General features: G+C 31.9%; 1 pseudogene across 1 annotated transcript; it reads right to left on the reverse strand.

Moving 5' to 3' along the window:
- Window positions 1-906: 906 nt before the first annotated feature.
- LOC145124269 (putative LRR receptor-like serine/threonine-protein kinase At1g53440) lies at window positions 907-24,830 on the reverse strand (annotated as a pseudogene). The gene is made up of 24 exons (XR_013715563.1): window positions 24,559-24,830; window positions 12,793-12,973; window positions 12,634-12,705; window positions 12,457-12,525; window positions 12,312-12,383; window positions 12,162-12,233; window positions 12,008-12,079; window positions 11,841-11,912; window positions 11,696-11,767; window positions 11,533-11,607; window positions 11,369-11,443; window positions 11,185-11,253; window positions 11,013-11,078; window positions 10,411-10,470; window positions 10,224-10,268; window positions 9,778-9,827; window positions 9,339-9,695; window positions 9,031-9,229; window positions 6,668-6,793; window positions 6,474-6,592; window positions 6,158-6,368; window positions 5,841-6,078; window positions 5,429-5,579; window positions 907-1,319 (listed from the first exon to the last, which is right to left on the reverse strand). The product of XR_013715563.1 is annotated as a putative LRR receptor-like serine/threonine-protein kinase At1g53440 (transcript).
- Between the last annotated feature and the right edge of the window lie 1,885 nt (window positions 24,831-26,715).

Genomic DNA, 26,715 nt, shown 5'->3' on the forward strand with positions numbered 1-26,715 from the left:
AGAATAAAAATCATAATTTAAATGATTTTCGTCTCCTCTACCCAAAAAAGAAAAATTGTAATCAATTTATAATAAATATCACTTTTAAACAGAAGAGTAAAATAATAATTTCTCATATTCAGACTGTTTCAAAAAGAAGCTATCTCTGTTTATATAACATTTACTAGTAACACACATTATTTATCCTTTCAACAATTCAATAAATCACAGACAAGCAATCTTGTTTTGTCAAGTATGTATGTATCAAGTCTTTAATGGTAATGTATGTTGGGGCTAACGGATATTGGTGGATCTACATCAGCAAAACCATGTTCATCATACCAACCAAGGCCCTATGCTTCATCTTCAATCACAAGCCCATCTTCTTCCCGTTATACTCACACTCACAATCCTCACCCTGTGATTCAGTCATTCCATGGATTAAGAATCTATCGGCCTCATCAAACTCAACCATGCTTCCCAATCTTTAGAAGTTAAAGAAGTAATTACGTATTTAGCAGTTAGAACATTTATATGAACTTTTATGCTTGGTAACATTTATGTCAAAGTTTCAAGTAAAATGACTTTTTTTTTTTTTTTTTTTTTTTTTGCAAAAACCAGCTATATTCATAGACTAAAAATAGTCATTCTACTGGGAACATAGACCAAAAACGTTACAAGAACTTCTTAAGTAATTACCAACATTGCAAGAGAAAATTCATTTGATATCAACGCTACAAACATCAGCTATACTCAGGGACCAACAATATATATTACTCTCTATATAAACCACGAGATGTATTCAAACAAAATACATTGTAAATTATGAAGTACCACAAAAAATTAAACAGACCATCTGTAATCTATAAATAATTTGTACAAATCACATATATAGAAAAGGAAGAAATAAATCATCTTATACCATAAACCTTACAGATTCACATATCAACATCATAAAGATCCGGAAGAAGCTTCATCTCATGTGACTCATCCTTATACAAAGATGTATCCATCCACGGACGATGAGTAGAGATGCTTCTGAGGCCTTGACTATCTGCTAAGTGAGTTGAGACTTGTGGTTCATTGTCATGTAACAACATGTCAAAAGCTTTAAACCTCAAGTCAGGATTCTCCACCTCTCGTTTCACCACTGGGGGCAGAAGTGGTAATTTCCCATCCAACATTTTGACAACTGATGACATTGGTGGGCGAAGTGTGGGAGATGGATTTGTGCATTAGAGAGCTATATTCAACATCCTCATTGCCTCTTCTTTTGAGTATTTGCCAAGACTTGGGTCCACTAGTTCCAATAGACTCCCTTGCTCTTGTAGCACATATGCCTGATCACCCATAAAAGTCTGTTAATCAATTCGCGCCTTAACAAGAAAGGGAAGGGAAACAGCAGGGAGGGCAATATAGTCATTTTACTTGGAGAAGGGACCAATGGAAAACCTCAAGTAAGGACCAAAACTTAAGAAAAAAAAAGAAGAAGAAAGTTTAGGTACTAAACCGAAAAAAATGAGCTAAACTCCGAGACCAAAATTTTAATTTACTCTTTTACTTATTTGGCATGCAGCCAATGATGATGTAGCAAGCTATTAGACAAATGTTATATATATTAGGCATTAATTACATGTTTATATTCTAGAGGGATCATAGTGTAAATATATCTATTATTAATATTTATGTAATCGTGACATTCTGAGAAGATATACAATTCACGTTTTACCAATTTAACTTGGTATCAGAGCCGCTATTCCCTAACCCTAAAATTGGCGCCACAGCAGCCCTCAAGATCATCAACCGCACTAGACAGCTACAATCATCCACATCAACCTGCACCTGTTTCTACTCTTTCTTCCTCTTTTCTCTTGTCGATCAGTACACATTGACATTAGCCAATACAATGGCGCCTCTCACAGCATTCACTACTGCAGAGAAAACAGCCCACAACTCTCATAAATTTGCCTTTACTTTGTCCCCAAACAACTATGGCTACTGGAAAACTATGTTACAGCCCTTTCTGGTTACAAACAACCTGTTCGGGTATGTTGATGGCACCATACAGTGCCCACCAGCCACCATCGTGTCCACCACCCCTACAGGAAAAGAAGGCGACACCATGACCACATCCACATCTACTACTAACCCTTGTTACAATACATGGGTCTCTAATGATGCGCATGTTCGAATGCTTATTCTGTCCACCATCTCTGAGACGTCTTTTCAGCATGTTCAAGGTAATACATCACGTGATCTTTGGCTGTCTTTAGAAAGTGCTTATGCTCCTCATACTTCTTCTCGTGAATATACTCTTAAAACCCAACTTCTGAAAATCACAATGAAAGAAGATGAGTCCTCATCTGCTTACTTAACCCGTGCACAAGAGTATTCTAATGCTCTTGCTAATATTGGCGAACCAGTTAAAGAAAAGGACCTTGTCATGCTGGTTATCTCTGGCTTAAGAGAAGAATACAATGGCTTGAAATCTACCCTTTTAGCAAGACAGTCTCCAACAGCCTTTGCTGAACTTCATGGTCTACTGTCCGACCATGACTACATGATTACAAAGACCTCCACAGTGATGCCACCAGCCCAAGCGTTCACAACCACCACTAGACAGCCCGGTTCCATGGCTGCTGGTTCGTCTCTATCACAAGATGAAGCAATCCAAGCTGTTCAAAAGCTTGCACAACAGCTGGGGTTACAGCTTCAGCCAACTAATTCAACATCAGCTCAAGCTTTTTACAAAAATCGATCAGGAAACAATCGCAACAGCCGATCAACAAACAACCGTGGGCGTGGCAGCTACAACAATCGTCCACAAGGAGGAGGTAATAGAAACCAATTTAGTTGGGCATCTAATCAAAATACTGTGTATGGTACATGTAACAGGTGCGGTATTGGGCATGTTCCGTCTCAATGCCCTAATCGAGATCCCTCCACCATACGTGTGAGACAACAACAACCATCCGCTAATTTTGCAGATTATCGATCCCGGGCCTCCTCTACCTGGGTCACTGATACTGGGTCTAGTCATCATGTTGCATCCGATCTCTCGAGCTTTGATCACTCCGAGGCATACCATGGCCATGACAACTTACATGTTGGCAACGGTAAAGGTTTACCCATTCTCCATATTGGCTCCTCTAAACTCTATTCTCCTAATAAAACTTTTCATCTCTCACAAATTCTTCATGTTCCAGAAATCAAACAAAACCTTCTTTCTGTTCAAAAATTCTGCGATGATAATAATGTTTATTTTGAATTTCACACTTCCTTTTTTGCTGTGAAGGACGAGAATACTCACACTACCCTCCTCATGGGTCCAAGTAGTGGCGGCCTTTACTCCTTCCACCTTCCGCAGTTGCAGTCTACCTCGTCTAAAGTTGCTTTCTCCGCTACTCGTGCTTCTTCCGTCACTTGGCATCAACGACTTGGACATCCCCATCCGTAGCTGTTGAAGTCAATGATTTCTAGATATAGTTTACCTTTATCAAACAATTTTGTCAATTCACCTTGTGATTCTTGTTCTATTGGAAAATCTTCAAAACTTCATCTATCATCTTCTACTTATAAAAGTTCTCATATTTTAGATTTACTCTTTTGTGATGTTTGGGGACCAGCCCCTGTTACTTCTTTTGAAGACCATCGATATTTCTTACTATGTGTTGATCATTTTTCTAGTTTTATGTGGATTTTTCCCTTAAAATCCAAATCTGATGTCTTTAGTACTTTCCAACAGTTTCTTCTTACAGTAGAACGACAATTTCAAACCAAACTAAAATATGTTCAAACTGATTGGGGAGGTGAATTTCGAAACCTCTCTAAGTTTTTCTCATCTCTCGGCATTACTCATCGCTTGTCTTGTCCTCACACCAGTGAACAGAATGGCGTTGTTGAGCGTCGTCACCGTCATGTGGTCGAAACCGGCCTCACTCTTCTTGCTCAATCCGGTGTTCCACAACGGTTTTGGCATTATGCTTTTGACACAGCCGTCTATCTCATAAATCGTATGCCTTCTAGAACCAACTCCAATATCTCACCTTTCGAACATGTTTTCAAACACAAACCTGATTTTTCCTTTCTTCGTGTGTTTGGTTGTCGATGTTATCCACATCTCCGTCCGTATAACAAGCATAAAATGGATTTCAGATCTCTTCCGTGCATTTTTCTTGGATATAGCACCTCCCACCATGGTTATCGGTGCTTTGACCCTCTTTCCGAACGCCTTTATATCGCTCGTCATGTTCGTTTTCATGAACAATTATTCCCTTACCAAATCAGCCCATCATCTCCACCCACATCTTCCTTTGATCCTTATACATCCTCTTATCCTAATCCTGTACCTGTACCTGACATATCAACTCCTTCCAATACATCCCCTACACCTCCTACGTCACCTACACCATCTCCTTCCAATACATCCCCTCCACCTCCTATATCACCTACACCATCTCCTTTCAATACATCCCCTACACCTCCTACATCACCTACACCATCTCCCGCATCATCTTCTTCCCCTATATCTCCACATGAACCTCCTCTTCCGCCTCTCCTTTATACCTTTGCTCGACGCCCTAAAACTACCACCACCTCTCAACCAGAAAACACCACATCTCAACTAGCACATTCTACCTCCCAACCCGACAGTTCCTCCTCTCTACCTCGTCCTCGTCCCTCTAATTTGCGTCCTAATCCTAAACCCTCTCAACAAAAGACTATCTCGCGATCATCAACAGAATCCGAGTACAAAGCCTTAGCCGATACAGTTGCTGAACTCACATGGCTTCAAACTCTTCTACAGGAACTACGATTTTCTACTCGTACTGTTCCAGTTCTATGGTGTGATAATCTTGGTGCTACATACCTATCTGCTAATCCTGTCTTTCATGCTCGTACCAAACATGTTGAAGTTGACTTTCATTTTGTTAGAGAAAAGGTTGCTCAAAAACAACTCCTGGTGCAGTTCATCAAAACAGATGACCAGATTGCAGATGTGTTCACTAAACCACTGCCTTCTCAACGTTTTCAGTTCTTGCGGTCCAAGCTAAGAGTCGCTCCCCGACCTTAGCTTGCGGGGGAATATTAGACAAATGTTATATATATTAGGCATTAATTACATGTTTATATTCTAGAGGGATCATAGTGTAAATATATCTATTATTAATACTTATGTAATCGTGACATTCTGAGAAGATATACAATTCACGTTTACCAATTTAACTCAAGCAATTGCCAAATCAAATACTTCCACATAAGCAAAAGTTGAAAAATATTCAAATGGTAATCGCTTACTGGTTCTCCATGTTAAGAATAGTTGTTTTTGGTAGAAAATCGTAAATACATTGCTATTTGTGGGTAAAAATTAGATTATATTTCCCACATCAATAAAAAAGACAAAAGTATTTTCCTGCAAATTATTATTTAAAAAAAAAATTGAAGTTACCCAGTCGAGAAGGTAGACAAACTCCTCCTTTGGCCTATAATTTGTATTGCTTTTCCCGCTCACAATCTCCAAAGCCACAACTCCAAAGCTGTAGACATCCGCTTTATCTGTTGAGTATCCTCTCATTGCATATTCTGGAGCCATATAACCTCTATAAATTTACACCATAAAAATATGTCAGATTTTTAATGAAGTTACATCATTAAAAAGTATAAAAATTACATTTCTGGTCCCGGAGTATGGATATTTTCTGCAATTTTGGTCCCAAAAAGTTCTCTTGCAAAAATTGTTCTTATGATGTTTTTGGTCCCTGTTCCTAGAAAAAATAGCTATATTTTTGGGACAAAAAATGCAATAAATCAACTATACTCAGGGACCAAAAATGTAATTTACTCTAAAACAATATGCTTACATCGTTCCAGCAATTCGTGTGCTGATATGAGTATTCTCTTCTTCATCAAGTTTTGCCAAACCAAAATCTGATATTTTTGCATTAAGATCCTTGTCAAGAAGCACATTTGTGGCTTTTATGTCTCTATGAACTATTTTCAATCTTGACTCTTCTTGTAAATATGCTAATCCCTTTGCGATTCCCATACATATCTTCTTTCTTGCTGACCAGTTCAAATGAAGCTTCTGATCCTCTTGACCTATTAAAAATCACAATTTTTAAAACTAGGAAACTGCATGATGGATAGTGAAAAATATTAAAAGTATTTAGTTATTTACCAAAAAGGGCACGTGCGAGACTGTTGTTGATGAGGTATTCGTATACAAGCAACAACTCTTTTCCTTCGATACAACAACCATAAAGCTTCACAAGATTTGGATGTTGTAAAGCGGATATCATTCCTATTTCAGTCACAAATTCACGGTTTCCTTGCTTTGATCTTGCTGAAAGTTGTTTAACAGCAATCTCGGAACCATCCGAGAGTACGCCCTGTGATTCAACAAAACGCATAAACTTTAATATAAATAAATATAAAAATGGAATGTTACTATTTTCTGCAATTTGCCCAAATAAGAGGCCACATCTGAAACCTACCTTATAAACTGGTCCAAATCCTCCTTCACCGATCTTGTTTGTAGGATCAAAGTTATGAGTAGCGGATTTAATTTGTCGCAGGCTGAAATACCCCGTTTGTAATTCAAGCGCTCGAAGCTCTGTTGTTGAATACTAAAACCAGTTAGAATTGTTTAAAATCTTATACACATATTTTTTTAGATATTGTTTCTTGCCTTTATCTTCTTTGTCTCCTCGTATATAACCTCTCCACCAAAGTAGAGCTAATACTAGTCCACATGAGCCAATCACAATTCCAGCAATAGCTCCAGCAGAAAGTCCACCTGTGTTGATGTCGTAGTCTGCAACAAGGGAGAATAAGTATGTTATATGTGTTCTTGTATAATTGTAATTTTTTTTTTCATTTTCATCATTGAAAAGCCCTAGAAAGCTTATTGAGTCCAGTCCAATCAATCACGTCATGTCCCCTTAAGTTTTTTCCCATGTAGCAAATGCAGCCGTAGTTGAGTCCAGTCCGGTCAATCATCTTTTTGGGTAGTAGAAAGATGGTAGTATTAGACGAACGGGTGTGGGCAACGCGCATGAGGCGTTATCTTACGTGGCATACGCCCTTAACGGCGCCATGGCGGGGAACACCGCCCCAGGGTCGCGTTAAGGCGCGTTACGCCACGGCGCGTTATGGTGACAACGGGTGATAACGGGTGATTTTCTCTTTTTTTCGACATAATTTTGACCGTTTGAAACGGTAACATAAAAAAATCAACTTTTATATATATATATACTATATCAAATCATATTTCTTTCATTTTTACCTACAAAATTCTCTACATATTTCTTTCAATATTTCAAAACCAAAATATAGATGAATTTGATCCGGCCCATCCGTACAACGATGATAACGACGAAGATGATTTGTTCGTGAGTATGATGTACCAGTATTATACAGGCAGCCTAGTACAGCTAGATCCAGCTCCATTACTCACGCGTCGTGCGGCGTTAAATAGAGATCGCGAGGAAGGGCATAGACGACTAGTTAACGATTACTTTGCGGAAAATTGTGTCTACCAACCAAGCGATTTCAAAAGAAGATTTCATTTGCGAATTTTTTTTTTGAAAGGATAGCCAACGCTATGGAAGCAAGGTATCGTTTGTTTCAACTTTTATAATTTATAAAATGTCACTTTTAAATAAATAGAGATATAATTTTTACGTGTTTAATATTTATTTAGGTATGAATTTTTCCAAATGAGATATGATGCTAGAGGCAAACGAGGCTTCATAGGGTTGCAAAAATGTGTTGCTGCAATTAAACTTATGGCAATGGGGGAGTCGCCCGATTCTATTGACGATTACATGAGAATGTCTGAGAGGACCGCACGAGAAAGTTTGTATTTATTGGCAAGAGGTGTTGTCGAAACCTTCGGTGACCAATACTTGCGCAAACCTTCGTTGCATGATATGCAACAATTATATGCGGCACATGAAGAAAGACATGGTTTTCCGGGTATGCTTGGGAGCATTGACTGCACACACTGGAAATGGAGAAATTGCCCCGTGGCGTGGAAAGGCCAGTATTCGAGCGGTCATCATGGAGCGCCTTCATTGGTATTAGAGGCTGTTGCTTCACAAGATTTATGGATTTGACATGCTTTTTTCGGGGTTGCGGGTTCTAACAACGACGTCAACATTCTCGATCAATCACCGATATTTGACGATCTTTTGTCAGGAAAAGCCCCGGATGCTCCTTTCACAGTGAATGGAAATGAATATAAGTTCGGGTATTACCTTACAGACGGAATATATCCACAATATTCTACGTTTGTGAAGGCGTTTCGACACCCAATAGATCCAAGGGACAAATATTTCAAGATATGACAAGAAGGAGCACGTAAGGACCTTACGTTGAACGTGCTTTTGGGGTTTTGAAATCAAAATGGCACATTGTTGAACATGCGGCGAGACCTTATGAGTTAGATACTCTACGATATATCATGTATGCATGTATCATAATGCATAACATGGTTGTCGAAGATAAAGGACACAATATTGCAACGTATTCTCCTACGGAACCAAGACATGTGCAATTTCAACCAGGGACATCAGAATATTTACATAGAGTGGTTGATATTCAAGATCAGCGAAAACACAAGCAACTCCGTGAAGACTTGGCGGATTATATCTATGTTGGTCACGAAGATGAAGATGAATAGTTTTAGGGCAAAAAATGTAGGTTTTATCATCTTTTTTTTTGTTTTTTTGTTTTTTTTTAGGTTTTTAAATGTTTTTGTGTTTTGTTGTAATTTTTTTAATGTTGTTTTTAATTTAAGATTTATTAAAATTTTATTTTTTACTTTTCAAATATAAATAAATAAAAAAACAAATTCGAAATATAAAAAAAAACATCAAAAAAAAATAAAAATAAAAATAGAAAATAATTGGTGTTATCACATGTTATTAGATGTTGCCCATTTCCACCTTGGGTGTTATAACACCATGTATGAGTAGGATGCTGACATGACACCTTTTGGGTGTGGTAACATATGATAACATGTTGCCCACACCTAGTAGTCTTACTTACTAGGTATTATTTCGATGGCAGATAAAAGAGGCCCATATACACCTCGTTGTGGAATGGCAGTTGTCCCCTTTCCAGCCCGGTACAAGTGAATATCTAACGTGCTTCCGTTAACCACAATATTATCAAAATCTCTAGAAATCCCAATTCCAACACCTCCAGCTTCTTCCATAATGTTAAAGCCTTTCCGTTGCAAAACACCCTACAAAACAAAATTAAATTCATAAACTAAAATTTATATACAATAAAATAAAATAAAATTGGGAAGTGTTATTCTATTATAGACTTAAATATCATTAATTCTTACCGACTTGGATTGATATATCGAAATAGCGTCTTCCAAGGCTTGAAAATGTGGAATCATTTGTGAAACTGATTTCAGCGAAATGGAGCCTCACTTTATAACTCCCTTTCCTCAAACATAATCCATAGTACCTAAGTGAAGTGGGAGAAAAGCGGGCTGATGTGTATATTTCGCCACCTGTCACATTTGTATTGGTTCCAACAAATGGGGCAGTCCTGTTGCCCATGAAAACACCGTTAGCGCTATAAGCCCATCCATCCGATTCAGTATAGAAATAAGATTGCTCGTTGCTTACATCCCATTTGATATTCGTTTCCCTCAAACACTGTTCTAGCTCCACCACAGTTAATAAACAAAGAATGATCTGGAATTTCAGATACATTTCAAGATTTAGATACTGATATAATATAATAATAATTTACAAAATAAGTTTAGTAATTTCTTACGGATGGGGTTTCTGCTGCAACTAATTTCGTCTGTTAAATACCAACTGTCTCTAAAAGATTCATTAAACATGTTAGGTAACATCATTATAGACAATTGAAAAGTTTTATGTGTGCCAGATTGCGGAAAATAGCAATCTACTTTACTCTTTATACCAATATAAGCAATGTACTTTATTTTTTTTACCCATAATAGCAATATGCATGCATTTATTTACCCATAATACCAACACACTTACTCTTTTTACCAAAAATATCCATATATACTAGTAATAGCAACATAATTACATCACTATTATAGGCAAAAATACACTGCTTTTATCAGTAAAGTTTTGTAAGTACGTTTCTGTTATGGGTAAAAAATAAAGTACATTTCCTCTATTGAAACCGAGAGCAAAGTACATTGCTATTCTCTGCTTTTTATGTGAATGGGTTGACAGGGGACATACCTGTTGGGTGCAGGGGCTGAAGGTGACAAGGCTGAAACCAAATTCCTGTTATAAATAAAGATATATATATATATATATATATATATATATATATATATATATATATATATATATATATATAATTAGTGAATATAGAAAGTAATGATATTGTGATATGGTAAAGGAAGGGTAGAATAGGAAAACTCACACTCTAGATGACCCACAAGAGTGCAGTGGAGCATTTATAAAATTGTTGTAAGATAAGTCACTGCAATAAACATAATGGTGATCTTGTACCTCCAACTCCACAACATCAACATAATACCAACATACTTACTTATAGCATAATGATAAGGGAGAATTGAGGAGAATAGAAACATATTTTGCTCTTCATTATCAACATGGGCAATGTACTTTATATTTTGCCCATAATAGCAATGTATATATATATATATATATATATATATATATATATATTGCAGATAATACCAATGTACTTTTATTTTTACCTAAATAAGCAACATACTTGCCTTTTGCTACACATTATGTATAAAGAAAATGTATATTATGAATTACATATAGCTATTTTTCGGTAAAAATGTAAGTACATTGCTATTATGGGTATGTAAATCAGTAAATGTAAGTATATTGCTATTATGGGTAAATGATGAAATTACATTGCCTATATTAGTAAAAAGAGTGAAGTACAATGCTATTTCCTAAAATTTTCCCTAATAATAATAATAATAATAATAATAATAATAATAATAATAATAATAATAATAATAATAATCAAGGGGTATCACTTACATCTTGTCTGTGCGAACAAACATCCACTCTGGAATGTTTCCGGATAGTAAGTTGTTATTCAGAAACCTACATCCATGGACAATAATATTATATCTCAAAATAACAAATTTAATCTCAAAATTAAAATAAGAAATAAATTATAACATCTTATGATGTAGTTGTAATTGCATACAAGGCATCAAAGTCTATAAATTGAAATAATTCAGGTACTGGACCATCCAACCGGTTGAAGCTCAGGTCTCTGCAAATAAAAAATTAATTCAGACAACAAATTTAAATTAATAAAACTGTAGCACAAAGTCACAAAATAAATAAATAAATAAAAATCTTAACATTAATACTAGCAACTGACTTACATGTTTTTTAAATTGACGTATCGTCCATTAATGTAGTTAGGTATTGGGCCAATAAGCAAACAATTTCTCAAAATCCTGCATCAAAATTATATGTAAGTATCATAACACACTTATTATGTTAAATTTTTTCATTTTCTTTCACACAAATTATTTAATCAACTCACAAATCCTCCATGTTTGTCATAGCCTCCAGATTAGGAAATGGAGTACTTGATGATCCAGTCAAATCAGATATCCTCCTGATATGAAATAAGTTCAATGTTAATAAAGTCTATTACCATAAAATTATTGACTGAAAATTCAATAAAATTAAAATAATGTGCTCACAATGAATTCAAGTTTGTCAGCAGAGATATTGTAGAAGGAATGGGTCCAGACATGTTGGTTCCTTGCATATCACTGCAAAATAAATTATACATAATTAAAGTTTTAAAATTTTTAATCACAATAAAGAGGGTAAAATAATACTCACAGTCTTGTGAGATTTCTCCAGTTTCCGATAAAATCAGGTATACTCCCAGATAATGTACTCCCATCTATCCTACTGCAAGAAATGTTTAAAAAAAATTAAGATATAACAATTTATATAGAGTACTTAATGAAAATAAGTATAATTTATAGAAGATATCTATGACTTACAAATCTTCTAAATTAGTCAGACTGCCATAAGAATCCGGTATAGTTCCAGTAAAGTTATTTGCAGAAGCAACGCTGCAATAAAAAAAAGTTTCTTGTTAACTACACGAAAATATATATAAACATTATAAAAGAAGTATATAATAAATAATCTTACAATCTTCTCAAGCGAGACAAGCGTCCAAGTTGTGGAGGAAGTGGTCCTCCAAGAAGATTGTCTGACATGACCCTAAAGGTCAAAATAGTAAATTCTATAAAAGGTCTCACTCACATAGGGTGAACATGAAAGGCAAGGATTTTTACTTACAACTCCTCAAGTGTAGACATATCACCTAGTGCTTCAGGTATAGACCCATTGATGCGGTTCCCCAAAAAACTCCTATGGAAATACAGTGTCAAAAGTACATTCACAAGCGCAAAATGGGAAATTTGAAACAAAAAGTAACTCTTACAAAATGCGAAGACGAAGCTGACCGTAACTTGCAGGAATAGGGCCACTGATATAGTTGCGAGACAAATCTCTGCATGAAGATGTATCATATTACACAAAATGAATTTCAAAGGCATAACAGAGTTTAATATTAGATTTAATAATAATGAGAATATATTATAATGGTGCACCTAATTACATTTCTTGCAGAGAAGGGAGATTAGCAAATTCTTCAGGTAAAACTCCTGTCAAGTTCATTCCTTTTAACTAGCTGCAATTTAATACAAGTATAAAAATATATCACCAAACATTGATTAGTGACATAATTAATATATGTTATTGAAAGATAGATGCATACATTGCTGTTATGTGGCAAACAGTGTTGCTACAGTTGCAAGTTATATTGGTACCAATGTCAACAAACCCGTTAGCTCTCGTGGTAATTGTCCTATTTAGCCCTTGACTTCTGCTGCATGAATCTCTAGAAACATTCCAACCAGTATGTTGTAGCCTTGAGGCTATGGCTTCCAGAGCTTCAACTGTTACAAACAAAAAAGGGAATAACAAACTACCATAATTATTTTCTCCTAAAAACCTATCTATATTTATGAGTTTTCACAAGACAACTAGCATCTATTATTTAATCATGCTTATAGTAGTCAAACTTTCACAATAAGTTGAATTGTTCACAAACTACGTAGAAGGTCAATAAATGTTCAAAGGTATATAAGTTAATTGATTTGTAGATCAGTGGAAATGAATAGTCGTCCTTGTTATTTGTAACATATTTAGAGGAATGGATCAAGATCATAAACAACATTGAAATTATATCAAGCAAGTGGAAGTAGGTTATTATAATGTCACTTATAATTATACTCACCAGATGGAAAACAAATATATATATATATATATATATATATATATATATATATATATATATATATATATATATATATATATATATATATATATATATATATATATAGAAGAGGGTTCAATTGAGAAAAAAAAAGGTTGAGAATGGGGGAATCATCCTCAGCTACACATTTATTTTGCCGCAAAACACTTAGGCGTACCGTCGGAAATGGATAACGGATAAACATGTGTTTTCCAACCAAACATGTTTCATTAAACTATGCTAATCATTATCTTAATATACACAAAAACATATATATTTTTTTTGTTTTTTTTTAAAAGCTATTTTTATCGAAAATTTATTTTAAATATATCAAAATTCATAATTATTTATTCTCTATAAATAGACATCCATATTGATATGGTTTTAAAATAAAATAAATTTTTTTTTTTTTAGAGTTTCAGCTCTCGTTATTCATAAATGAATAAAAATCTATCAGATTTTCACTTATGAATAAAACGTATGCTTACCTTTTTTTATAATTTAAGTATCGTTCATATATGAATATGACACGTAATAAAGTTTTCTTACTTAAAATATATTTTTTACATCATCTTTCGTCATATATTATATTTATATATGAATAAAACGTGTATTAGTTGTCGTCATATTTTATATTCATATATGAATAAAACATTTATCAAAATTTTGTTACAGTTAATTTGTTATTCATATATGAATAAATAGTATAAATAATACTTAAACTGACAAAAAAATTAATTATATATTTTTATTCATAAGTGAACAACGAATATACTGTAGCAAAAATCTGATACATTTTTATTCACTTATGAATAACGATAGCTGAAAATATAAAAAAAAAAAATATTTTATCTTAAAAGTATATCAATATGGATGTCTATTCGTAGAGAATAAAAAATCATGATATTTGGTATATTTAAAATCATTTTTCGATAAAAATAGCTTTTTAAAAATTGAAAAAACAAAAAAAACTATGTTTTATATATATTAAGGTAATGATTAGTATAGTTTAAGGAAACATGTTTTGTTGGAAACAAATGTGTATTCCTTATCCATTTCCGTTGGTACAACGGAGGCTTTTGCGGCAAAAATAAATGAGTGGCTGAGAATGATTCCCCCATTCTCAACCTTTTTTATTTTCTCAATTGAACTTACCTATATATATATATATATATATATATATATATATATATATATATATATATATATATATATATATATATATATCTTTACTATCTTATAAAACAAATTTTATTATTTCTATAAATAAGTTTAATATAATAATAATATTTTTTTAAGACGTTCAAGTCTCTAAGCTTACAGTACAACCAATCATCAATAAAATAATATTATTTTATAACTTAGCCTTTTATCAGCATTTGAACCCTTATAAGTCTCCTAAAATCTGATCTCCTTGACTTCTTCCCAGGTATCCAGGTGCATTCAAAATTTGAATTGTAGATCCAATAGGCTTCTGCAAATATCCTTAAATTTCGTATGTTTGATTCAATTTTCAAAATTTGAAGTCTACGTCCCTTTGTTGCTCTCCCCTACTATAAAGCCCACCGCCAGATCATTCACCATCATGTCGGTGTTCTTCTCCCACCTCTCTTGATCCAGGAAACCTAGATCGACCTTCTGCTACAACTACCAGACCACGACTAATTTATTTTGTTGTTCATCTTTCTTCTGTATGATTTCTAACCATACGCCTCTCTTTCTAAACCTTATCTCTACTAAAAATCCTACCCTAAGCGACCACCGTCCGCCGGAAACAATGATCTGATCTGCTGGAAACGAAGACACCCACCCATCAGGTACTATTATGTTGATTGCACCTCTCTCTCTCTCTCAAGCATATTTGAATTTATGTTTCTCAAGTTCTTAGCCTCAATTGATGTATTCAATTTTTTTCAGGGTTCTGAACGCAAATGTTCTTCTGTCAACCTATTGGATTCCACCGTCGATAAATTTATGTTGCAATTTTGCTGATGATCTTCACTGGAGAAACGAGCAAGACGACGATGTCGATAGGGAGGGAAAACAGAACAAAAATTTATTGGACTTAAGGTTAGTTCGTGCTTTCTCAATTCCTAATTTGATTTCATTTTACATCCATGTTTTATTTTAGTTTCAATCTATCAGGTTTGTTTACCTTCTTTCTATTACGCACGTCAATTCCTGTTTTTGACTGATGGCAATCGTATTTTGTTTTGTTTGATTTTAGGATAAAGATAATTAAAGTGGCCAATAGAGGAAAATTGTAAGTGACAATGATTTGCAAGAACCTATTTGCTACACTAGGCCAGGTGTTTGTGAAAATGCATTCGATTTCTATTTTAATGCCTACATAAACCCATTTTAGGGTATAAGTTTCATGGCTCTCACTCCCAAACCAATTAAAAACCTAATCTTCTTCCATCCGTGCAGATTTTTGTTTCTGGATTTCACTTTGTTGTTTTTTTTCAGCCATATATATATATATATATATATATATATATATATATATATATATATATATATATATATATATATATATATATATATATATATATATACACACCCTAATTATGGTTATCTGAAAACAAGATATTTGGGCAGAGTAAGAAACTTAAAGGTGCATTATTCCTTTCACATTTTAAGATTTTAATATGCTTTCCAAGAATTACTTTTATTTACTTTAATGTTCAAATTTGATTCTTAAACTTGTTTTGTTGCTACTTAAGATGAATGCAGTTCTTGGACAGATTGCTTCTACAACACAAGAGTTGGCTCATTTCATACATTTTGGTCGGTTTCTATTCTAATACACTGTACATTAATTGTGTAATTTTCTGACTATTTAATTATTGTTATAGCCTGTTCAATATGATTAGTCAAATGAGAATGAAAAGTTTGATCAACTTATAAGCATCAGGTTGATCGCCTTTTGAATCACTTTTGATTTTAATAGCATTAATTCTTTCTTTTTCTTTTCTAACGCCGTTTTCTTTCGGAATGCATACTCGTTTATTTCTGAAAATTTAGGGGCCTTTTGATTTCAAGAATTAATTTACAGCAATATTGGTTATACAGTTGATTCTTTTCGCATGAGTTCCTCAGTTTATTATGTATTCTTGCAGGAAAATTATTCCATATAGCTCGAAAAAGATCTTGCAAAAGCAGAAACAAAGCATGGGTCTCGACCTGTTGGCAAAATTGACAACCGACATCCAGTAAGTTCTAGTTTTTAAAACATAGACACGATCCTGTTTGACTTTTAAGTTGATTTCCTTTATAATTTTTTAAAGGCACAATCTTATTGTGGATATAAATGAAGGTCTAAATGCAAAGAAATAGAAACTTACTTTAGTTTATTTTTTCATTATAGCATCCTATTTTCATTTCCTCCTATTATAGCATTGTACATAACACAAGGTTTTTTATTCAAAGACTCTACCATGAAAGATCTATCGATTATAGCATTGTATTTTGTAAGATCTACCCAATTTTGACTATTCTATAATTTGGTATACCCTTCAAAGTACAATGCTATAATAAGAAGAATAAACTAAAGTAAGTTGCTACCCAATTTTGGCTATTCTATAATTTGGTATATCCCATCAAATATTATGTTTTGTTCGTTTGTTTAAAAAAGTTTTTGTTATTGATTTTGGGTGTTTTTAGAAATTAAATGAAATAATCAATTATTTTTCATACTTTACTTTTTATTTATTATAGGATATAACATCATACTTTTCTTTCTTTGTATTGTATCATTTAAATTTCATTATTTTTTAGGCATTGTACTTTATAAAATTTACTAGACAGAAATAATGGTTGTGTGTTGCATTGTTGCCTGTGAAAGAAGTTGTGTGTGTGTGTGAGTAAATAGACATATTTGGGTTAGGTTTTAATCCAAGAAATAGCAATCTACTTTCTTGTATTTGTTTGTGATAGCATCCTACTTTCATGGAAATTGCTAAGGTTGATAGTCCCTTTTTTCTATATGATGCTTCATCCTAAATGGATTTCAGGCATATACTGATTTAAGAGTTGTGTTTATGGTTTTCACGTCTAAATGTTATATATTTTTGTTATTTTCTCTTAAAAGAAGTGTTTTTCAGCAGGTTCAAATCCTCGGTCCTAAATCTAGAATGTGAATTTTTGCCATAAGTATGCTTCTTCCTCTTTCTCTTTAATGGTTAAATCTATTTTGGAAATGCTATGTCATTTCCGGGTTGGTTTTTGGCATAATTCCGGGTTTTTGTTTCTTTGTCGGGACTGTACGAATTATTTTTGCTTTTGTTTTAGATTTCTCTGTTTACTTTTGGTATGTATATTCTCTTTCTACAAACTGGTTTTTATTCCTCTATTAGTTCAGTTTTTAAATGTGAAGCTCTACTGATGAATAGTTGTCGGGGTTTGGACGAGAAGGCAAAAAACAACACATGACTTCCATGGTCCATAATCTTATAGTAAGAAAACATATGAATATTGATTACACGGTCATAAACATGGATCGGTAGATGGGCTTCTATAGATTATGCAATGAGGTAAATCAAAATATGACAACAAATTTAAAAATTCATTTTGTTTTACCCTAATGTTTCCCGAATTTTGAAAATTATGATTAGGAACTTGCTTGGCCTTTGATTCTAGACAGAGTGGCCGAGGTTTCATTGCCATGTCTTTTTTTTTTTCTCAGTTCTTTGATGTAACTTAATTAATTTAGGTTCTTATTTCTTCAATGTTAGAAGAATGTAATTGAGACAAAAACATGGACTGGCATTTCTATTTCTTCTGGGAATTGACATGATCACAGATAATGTTTATGACTTTATTTCTATAAATATGTTTTGTAATATGTTTAATCTATACTTGGTTTGCCAGTTCAATCTATAAATATACTTGGTTTGTAAGTTCAATGAACTTTTTATGAAAATATATTAACTTATAAAATAAATCAAACTCGATATCATACTTAAAATTATATATACATTTGACGGCAAGAAGTTCAAATATTCAAATAAGCAATGACGATGATTATGTGTAATACTTGTGCTAAAAGTGCTTATATTTTAAAGTATGACTAAATTGATTAGGTGACTAACAGTTTTAATTTATATTTGTAGTTTTAGTTTATTCTGACTTCCAAAATGAGTCATAATATATGAATCATAAAATGGAGTTTTAATTTTTTTAATTTTTTTTATATTTTGGTTTTTTAAATATTGAACTATAAAATTTTGGGTTAAAAAAAAAGATATAGTGTTAATGATGTGTTTTTTAAAGATGCATAAGTTCTCTAACTATCTAAATTAAATGAGTGAAAATAACATTCATTTTATTACTATTTAGACCGTTCAAACTTGATAAAACAATGTTCCTCATTTTTATACAGAGCATTAGACTAACTATCGTTTTATGCATTTTGTGTCCAACAAAGATGGTGTTTGAGGATCAATAAAAACACATCCCTATTCTAATAAATGAATAGGTTTATTCTCATATTGTCAAGTATCATACTATTAGAACTCTTCATTAATATTGTATATTACATATCATGCCACTTGATAACCTATTAATTATCAATTTCAAATTTCAAATTTTAAAATTTTCACTCTAATTACATTAAATTATTAATTGATTCTCTATTTTAAATTTCAAATTTTAAAATTTTTCACTCAAATTATATTAAATTAATAACTAATGATTAAACAATATAATTAAATTAATACAGATTATAAGGTGATATAACTTCACGTATTTATATAAATCAACGATTATAATTTTATATAACTAAAAACATATATCTTAAGTAATAATTTATTTAAAATAATTGATTAATAATTTTGATTTTTTAATATGAAAGTTTAATTAATTTTATAATCGTGGTTCTCACGGGTTATATACTAGTGGTTAGGATAAATTAACTTGGCAAATGACCATACTACCCTCAGGCTCAAAGTTATCAGATATAGATAATGATAAAAATAATAGTTCATTCAGAAAATCCTTTCGCTCATAATACAAAGAATTCACTGTTAGTTACACAGGCTTCTAAATATTTTTGTGCAAATATTATACTTCCATTGCTTTAATTAATTCGATTTTCCAAATCACAGTGTTGTAATAAAAAAAGCATGAAGCTTTGTCACTATCCAAGAAGAGAAACCAAGAAAACAACACATTTTAGCCAATGTCACATAAAAAATATAACGAATGTTACATTTTAACACCAATAGATGTCTTTGAATTAAGATATTAATGTTCAAGTCACTTTTATATGCCATCAACATTACCAATAAAGTATAACGATATAAAATCAGCATACGTGGCAATACAAAAGTGTTAGTGAAGCCTAACAAAAATTTCAAAGGTGATTAAGTCTATACAACCAACATGGTATATAAAGAAGTATTGTGCGATTAATAATGTATAATTAGTTATGTGTTTTTATGCATTTTAATATTTCATTTATTTTTATATAACTCTATTATTATTTTTTGAACGGCTTATATAATTTATATTTTGTGCCGCATGGAACGGTTTACTATTATCGATTATTTGATGTACCATGTCACAAATACGTCAAAGTTGGATTCTATTGTGTTAAACACATACTTTCTTTTGGAACATAACATTTTTGTCAAAGAAACATATCGCCGAAAAAAAACTATTTTCCGCCGTCGCTTTGCGCGGGTATACCACTAGTGTATATATATATATATATATATATATATATATATATATATATATATATATATATATATATATATATATGCATGGTTGACAAAAATAACACGACATCCATTCAGCCAAGCATCACATCAAGTTTCGCTTGCTAGCTTCTTCCTGGGGGATTCTATATGCACCCGGTTAAAACCATCTTTAAAAGTCAAAATGGTTTTGACTTGTATTAACCCAATTTGATGTGACAAATGTTGATTAATTAATTCATATAATAAAGATATGCAATAGATGTCTCCATCGTTAAGTTACATAATCAATTTTATTTTGTACAATGTCTCAACTTTATTATAGGGATTTTCATATAATATTTCTAACTTTAAAATTTTATTTAAGTTTTAATTTTAGTGATATCAACCGGACAACGTACCTAACGAACATGAGTATAGATTTGTTCATATTAGTTCATTTAACCTTAAACGATAAATAACGATCACGAACAATTAAACGAATAATAAAAAACATAATATGATATTTTTTCACAACTATAATAAATAAAATTATCATTTTCATTTACCACCGTTTTGTCAAACACTGTCATATTTTAATTTTATTAATTATCACGGACATCAACTATATTAATATTACAATTATTATGTGGCGTATTCGGTGGAATATATGCATTAAGTCGAGCATTATACAATATTTCCCATCTAGCAGCACGTTCTGATCTATGGTGACACCAAAGTGACAAAACTATAGGTATTGGATGTGATTCTTGTAAATCAACTTTTACGTAATGACCATTATAAACGAAGACGATAACAATAGATCTATGATGTGAGATGTCTTGCGGGCCATGCCAAAGCGGAAAACAGGTCGACGAACCTTGTTTGTCTAAAAAATAGACGATTACACCATACTTATTATAATATATATATATATATATATATATATATATATATATATATATATATATATATATATATATATATATATATTCTACTATTATTCATTTTTATATACATATATGACTTAACGCGACATTTGGTCAAAGCTCGGCGGCAGGTACAAGCCTTGAAGCAATGACGAGTTTTTTTAAACCTTTTATATATATATATATATATATATATATATATATATATATATATATATAAAAGAAAAAAGTTGAAATATCGATATATATTAAACTAGACTAATAAGGATTGAAAATAAGTTTTCAAAATACAAAAAGATATAAACTGAAAATACGTTTTAAATAGAAGGGGCAAAGTTGTTAAAATTATTTAATGTTTGATTAAGTGATTGTTTGATGGGATTCCGTTATACCGTTCCAATAACAATAATATAAATAATAATACTTGTCATTTCAGTTTGGGTTTTAATGCAAAAGAGTGGTTTTGATTTTTAGAATGGGTGGTTTTGACCCAAATTCTAGGTGCAAATAGCAACACCCCTTCTTCCTACAGGCGCTTTTTAATGATTATTTGCCGTTTCTAAAAAAATCAGCGTTTGGAATCCCATAATAAATTAGCCATAACACTTTTCATCTTAGAAATCCGGGGGAGACCGCACTGCCAAGGTATGTATAGGAATAAGGGAAAGGACTGATTTTAAGAGAGTGAGCTTACTACCAAAAGAGAGAAACCTGGCCTTCCATCCGTCAATCCTTTTTCTGATATTCATTTAAGTCTTCAAATTCAAATGGTGTTTTCAAGTAAGGTTAGCCTTAAATGCTTCTAGATGATAGCAGCCAGCTTGTGCAAAAGCGATATGGTCAAACTATCTGAAAAGGAAAGAGTAAAACACACGCCCTTTAAAGCAACTCATCCAACTATGCTTCACATATAGGAATTAAAAGTCAGGATTTTCTTGTAAGATAGAGATAACCATTTCATAGATGAAAATAAAAATACTAAGGAAAAAAGACGTAATAAAGGAATCACATAATAATATGATAAAAATGTTAGGTCGGGTAATATCTTATTGACTTGTTCTATATTTAAATTAAGAACAAAGAAAACAAAATAAATGGAGCCCATCAAAGCTGACATGGTAATGGAATCTATGCTATTAACTATATCCATAAGACCAAATGATATACATTGCACGAGATAGTCCGTGGTATACGTGGCCACGAACCACGATCGTGCACACCGTCCCGGTGTGTCGTCGTTGTGTCGCCGTGAGTTGTGGTTGTGGCGATTCGTGATGGCTACGGCGATAGTGCACAACCAAATTGGAACGAGGCTGACCAATTTGACCGTTCAACGGTAACAGTTGTTTTTTTTGAAGATTTTAATTTTTTTATTTTTTTAGTATATATATTTTAATTTTTTAACTTTTTAATTATTTTTACAAACTCATTACCTGAACACAATACATATGATCTTTCGTCAAATTTTACACTCTCATTCTCTAAAACAAAATTACATGGATTTCTTTAAGAATTTTGACTCGGATTATGACGGATAATTCATTTCAACCTTCTTTAACGTTGTGCAACACATTCATGATGAAGAAAGTTCGAATGTTGTGCGTTCAAGAGTGGTCGTCAATCGTAATCGCCAAGCCGCACACGACTTATTGGTACGTGATTACTTTGCTGATAATTATCTTTACAATGATGACTCGTTTGAACGTCGTTTCCGTCTAATAAGGCTATATTTTTACGTATTACTAATGCTTTAGAGGTCCGTTATGATTTTTTTAAACAAAAACCCGATGCTAGAGGAAGAATGAGTTTTTCTAGTATACAAAAATATGCGGCTGTGTTTAGGTATTTGGGATACGATATAGCATTTCATGCAGCCGACGAGTACTTAAAAGTATCCGAGAGGACCGCAATTTATTGTGTAGATTGGTTTTGTGCATGTATGTATGAGGATTTTCACAAAGAATATTTGCGTAAACCTACTCCACGTGATACTGAGAGATTACATTTAGCTCATGAAGAGAGACATGGATTTCCGGATATGCTTGGTAGTCTAGATTATACGCATGTAGCTTGGGAAAAATGTCCAAATGTCTGGCGCGGTCAATTTACGTGAGGTGATATAGGTGGGCCAACTATAATACTAGAAGTTGTTGCATCTCAGGATTTGTGGATATGACATTTGTTTTTTGGAGTTGCGGGATCTAACAACGACATTAATGTTCTTGGTGAGTCTCCTCTTTTCAACGATATTTAGACCGGCAAAGCACCTGATATGTCGTTCACATTAACGGTCATTCGTACAAATACGGTTAGTACCTTTGTGATGAGATATACCCTGATTATTCTACATTTATGAATACATATTCGGTTCCTCGAAATGAAAATGCAAAATTGTTCACAAAAGGACAGGAATCCGCAAGAAAAGATATCGAAAGGGCATTCAGAATCCTCAAGCAGACATGACATGTAGTGAAATATACTACATGACTCTGTGATAAGTTTGGAGGCTGAATTTAATAGGGATCCAGCTTAAAATCTTGAAATGAACTCTTTAGTATGACCTTGTATATTTTGAATTATCAATCACAAATGGATTTGGTACCGTATCATTAATATTAATTTTCTAACTTATAACTTTATTACTACATTATAATCATAATTGCAGTTTTTATTGATATTCTATATTGAGATGTGCTTGAAATATAATCAATAAGTAATTTTTTGTATTAAGAAGTGTATTAAAAGGACTACTATTAGTCTATTATTGAAAGAGGATTATTTGTTTTCATTAAAATAATAAAATAATAAACCCTTAACAGTGATCACATATTGAAGAAGTCAAACATAGATAACAAGTATTATAGTTTTCTAACGTTTGAAATTTTCTAATGTTCTTAGATCATCGATGATAGATGATTTTTCTTGAGAGATAAACAAATAGTTCAAATTTTGGTTATCTTATTATTATTGTACGTAGTCATTTCCATACTTGAATAATAATAAAGTCCAAACCTGGGCAAATTTCTTGGAGAGATCAACGTATTTTCAATAAGGTCGATGAACGGATCAAAACTTTAGTAAACTTCTGGAGTAAATGTTTTTATCTCCGTTAAAGTTCTACACTGAAATCAATTTCCGTACAGTTTCCTTTTGCAGTTGATTATGAACATTGTAAAAGTAGCTGAGCTCCAAAACAGATGTTTATTTGGAAAAGGTAAAAGAGAAACTGGGTAACAGCATAACGATTATCATCGACTATCCAAATAAAGCTTTAAACCGAAATCAATTTTCTCGAAACGCAAATTCCAAAGTCAAAATCAAGAGAAGTATCAGCTCGTTCAAACATTCAGAACAATGATCTAGCGAGTAGTGACTAAAACAAGAGAAATTAAATATCCTCATGCTTTTCTTCATTAATATCCTCCTACCCATTTGAAATGATGACAAATGTACTAAATTAATGATAATCTTATTCAAATATGACACATGTCACCATTTTACATGCATAAGTAGGAAAAAAATGTAGGAGGATATTTAATTTCTCCTAAAACAAACACAAAAACAACAGCAGATATGTTATGAACGGAGAGCAATTAAAAATTAAAGGAACACTGTACCTTCTTCATTAGGCAAAAGTTGAGCGGCGGATCCGATATCACGAAGACTCGTCGATAAGAAGAATAGAAGGATGAAGAACTTGAATAATCCCGACATCGTCCATAGAGACGACTCTATAACGTGATTTCCTTTTATCATTATAAGGCCTCCACCGATTACAGTTCGGCGTCTTCCTCAGCGTGTGTATGCTTATGTGTGTGTGTGTGTGTGAGAGAGAGAGAGAGAGAGAGAGAGAGAGAGATATGAAAGGCGGGAAGATAAATAGCGATTGCAGTTGGGTTTCTTATTTGCATAGCGAGATGGGAATATACAGTCAATACACTGACTAAATCATAAACAAAATAAATTTTTTTACAAATGTTCCTTTAGGTTTAGAGTAAATTACACGAGTGGTCCCTATGGTTTAAGGTAATTTACATGTTTGGTCCCTAACTTAATTTTTTAACTCGGAAGGTCCCTATGGTTTAGGGTAATTTACACGTTTCATTATGAACTGGTCACTTATAAAACTTTTTTTTTCTGGTATTTATGGAGCAAACTTTGCACACAAATTGTTTTTACTGTGGATGTCCGTTAGATGGATAATGATTATTTCTATCATTTTGTGAAACTTGTTTAAAGATCATTTATGAAATTTTACACAAGGACCATTTAAAATATTATAATGTTAGTCTCTCATTTTTTTCTTTTTACATTTTTGGCCATCTTTTTTACTTTTTTAATTCAAATTTCTTTTAAAAAATTTCCTTAATTTTTTCACAACTTTGTTATTATATATATTTTCTAAAGTTAGAATTTTAGAAATTAGTTTTTACAACATTGTTTTACATAAAACTTTTTTATGAAATATATTTATTTTTACATGAAATGTAATATTAGTATAAATAAAAAATTAAAACTTATAAATTTTAATCATCATACAAATATATTTTATTTAATATATAATTTTTTTTGTCTAGACCTTATTTAAATTATTCAAACTACAATACATAATTAAATATTTTTGTTTTCTATTTTTTATCTAAAAAAATTGAAGTATAAAGACATCATTTTATTACTTTTTAATTTTGCATGATGTAATTTTTAAGATTTATCTTCATTTATCTTATACAAATACTATTATTTTTATAAAAAAATATATGATGTATTATTATTAAAAAAAATACGTTATTATAGAAATAATAATATGCTGCTATTTTATTTTAAAAATATAAGTATACGATTTTGAGTTTAAGATAAAAATATGTTTCGGTTTTGGTTTCATAATATAAGTACGGTAAATTCTATATTATTTCGATATAAACTTTTGATATTTAATTTTAAAAAATTATTTAGTTTTATCAAATTTTAAATATATTCCTTAATAAAGACATAAACTTTTCAAAATAAAATTAAAAAACGCTTGTTAGCTAATAGTTAACTATACTGCTACACATACTAAAATATTTAATCATATGAATGTTATGACTTATATTCCGTTTATGTAAAATAAATATATTTTATAAAAATAAATATATCATAAAAAGATTTCATGTAAAACAATGTTTTAAAAACTAATTTTTAAAATCCTAACTTTAAAAAAATAAATAATAACAAAGTTGTGAAAATGTGAAAAAATTAAGGAAATTTTTTAAAAGAAATTTGAATTAAAAAAAAAGTTAAAAAAAGAGTCGAAAATATAAAAAGAAAAAAATGAGAGACTAACATTGTAATATTTCAAATTGTCATTGTGTAAAATTTCATAAACGTTCTTTAAACAAGTTTCATAAAATGACATGAATAATCTTTATCCAAAATTATTTCAACTAAACGGATCTATCTAACGGATATTCACGGTAAGAACCATTTACATGTAAAGTTTGCTTTGTAGAGACAAAAACAAAATAGTAAACCTAAAAGAACCATTTGTGAAATTTTTTCCTAGAGAAAAAAAGTTTCATAGTTCAGAGAAAAATGGTAAACTTAAAAGACCATTGTGAAACTTTTTCAAAACAAAATGGTAAGTTGTTAATGATAACGGGGTCAAATGCGAGTCGGCATATAAACTATTACAAGTCAGCGTTACCTTTACCTTTTCATCATCATTCATACACCATAACACAAATCCACCATTCCTGACCAGACTTTTCAACTAAGAGTAAATTATACTTTTGGTT

This window comes from Lactuca virosa, chromosome 7 (genome assembly GCF_052849685.1).
Source record: "Lactuca virosa cultivar CGN04683 chromosome 7, Lactuca_virosa_CGN04683_v6, whole genome shotgun sequence".
In the NCBI taxonomy this organism is placed as follows: Eukaryota; Viridiplantae; Streptophyta; class Magnoliopsida; order Asterales; family Asteraceae; genus Lactuca; species Lactuca virosa.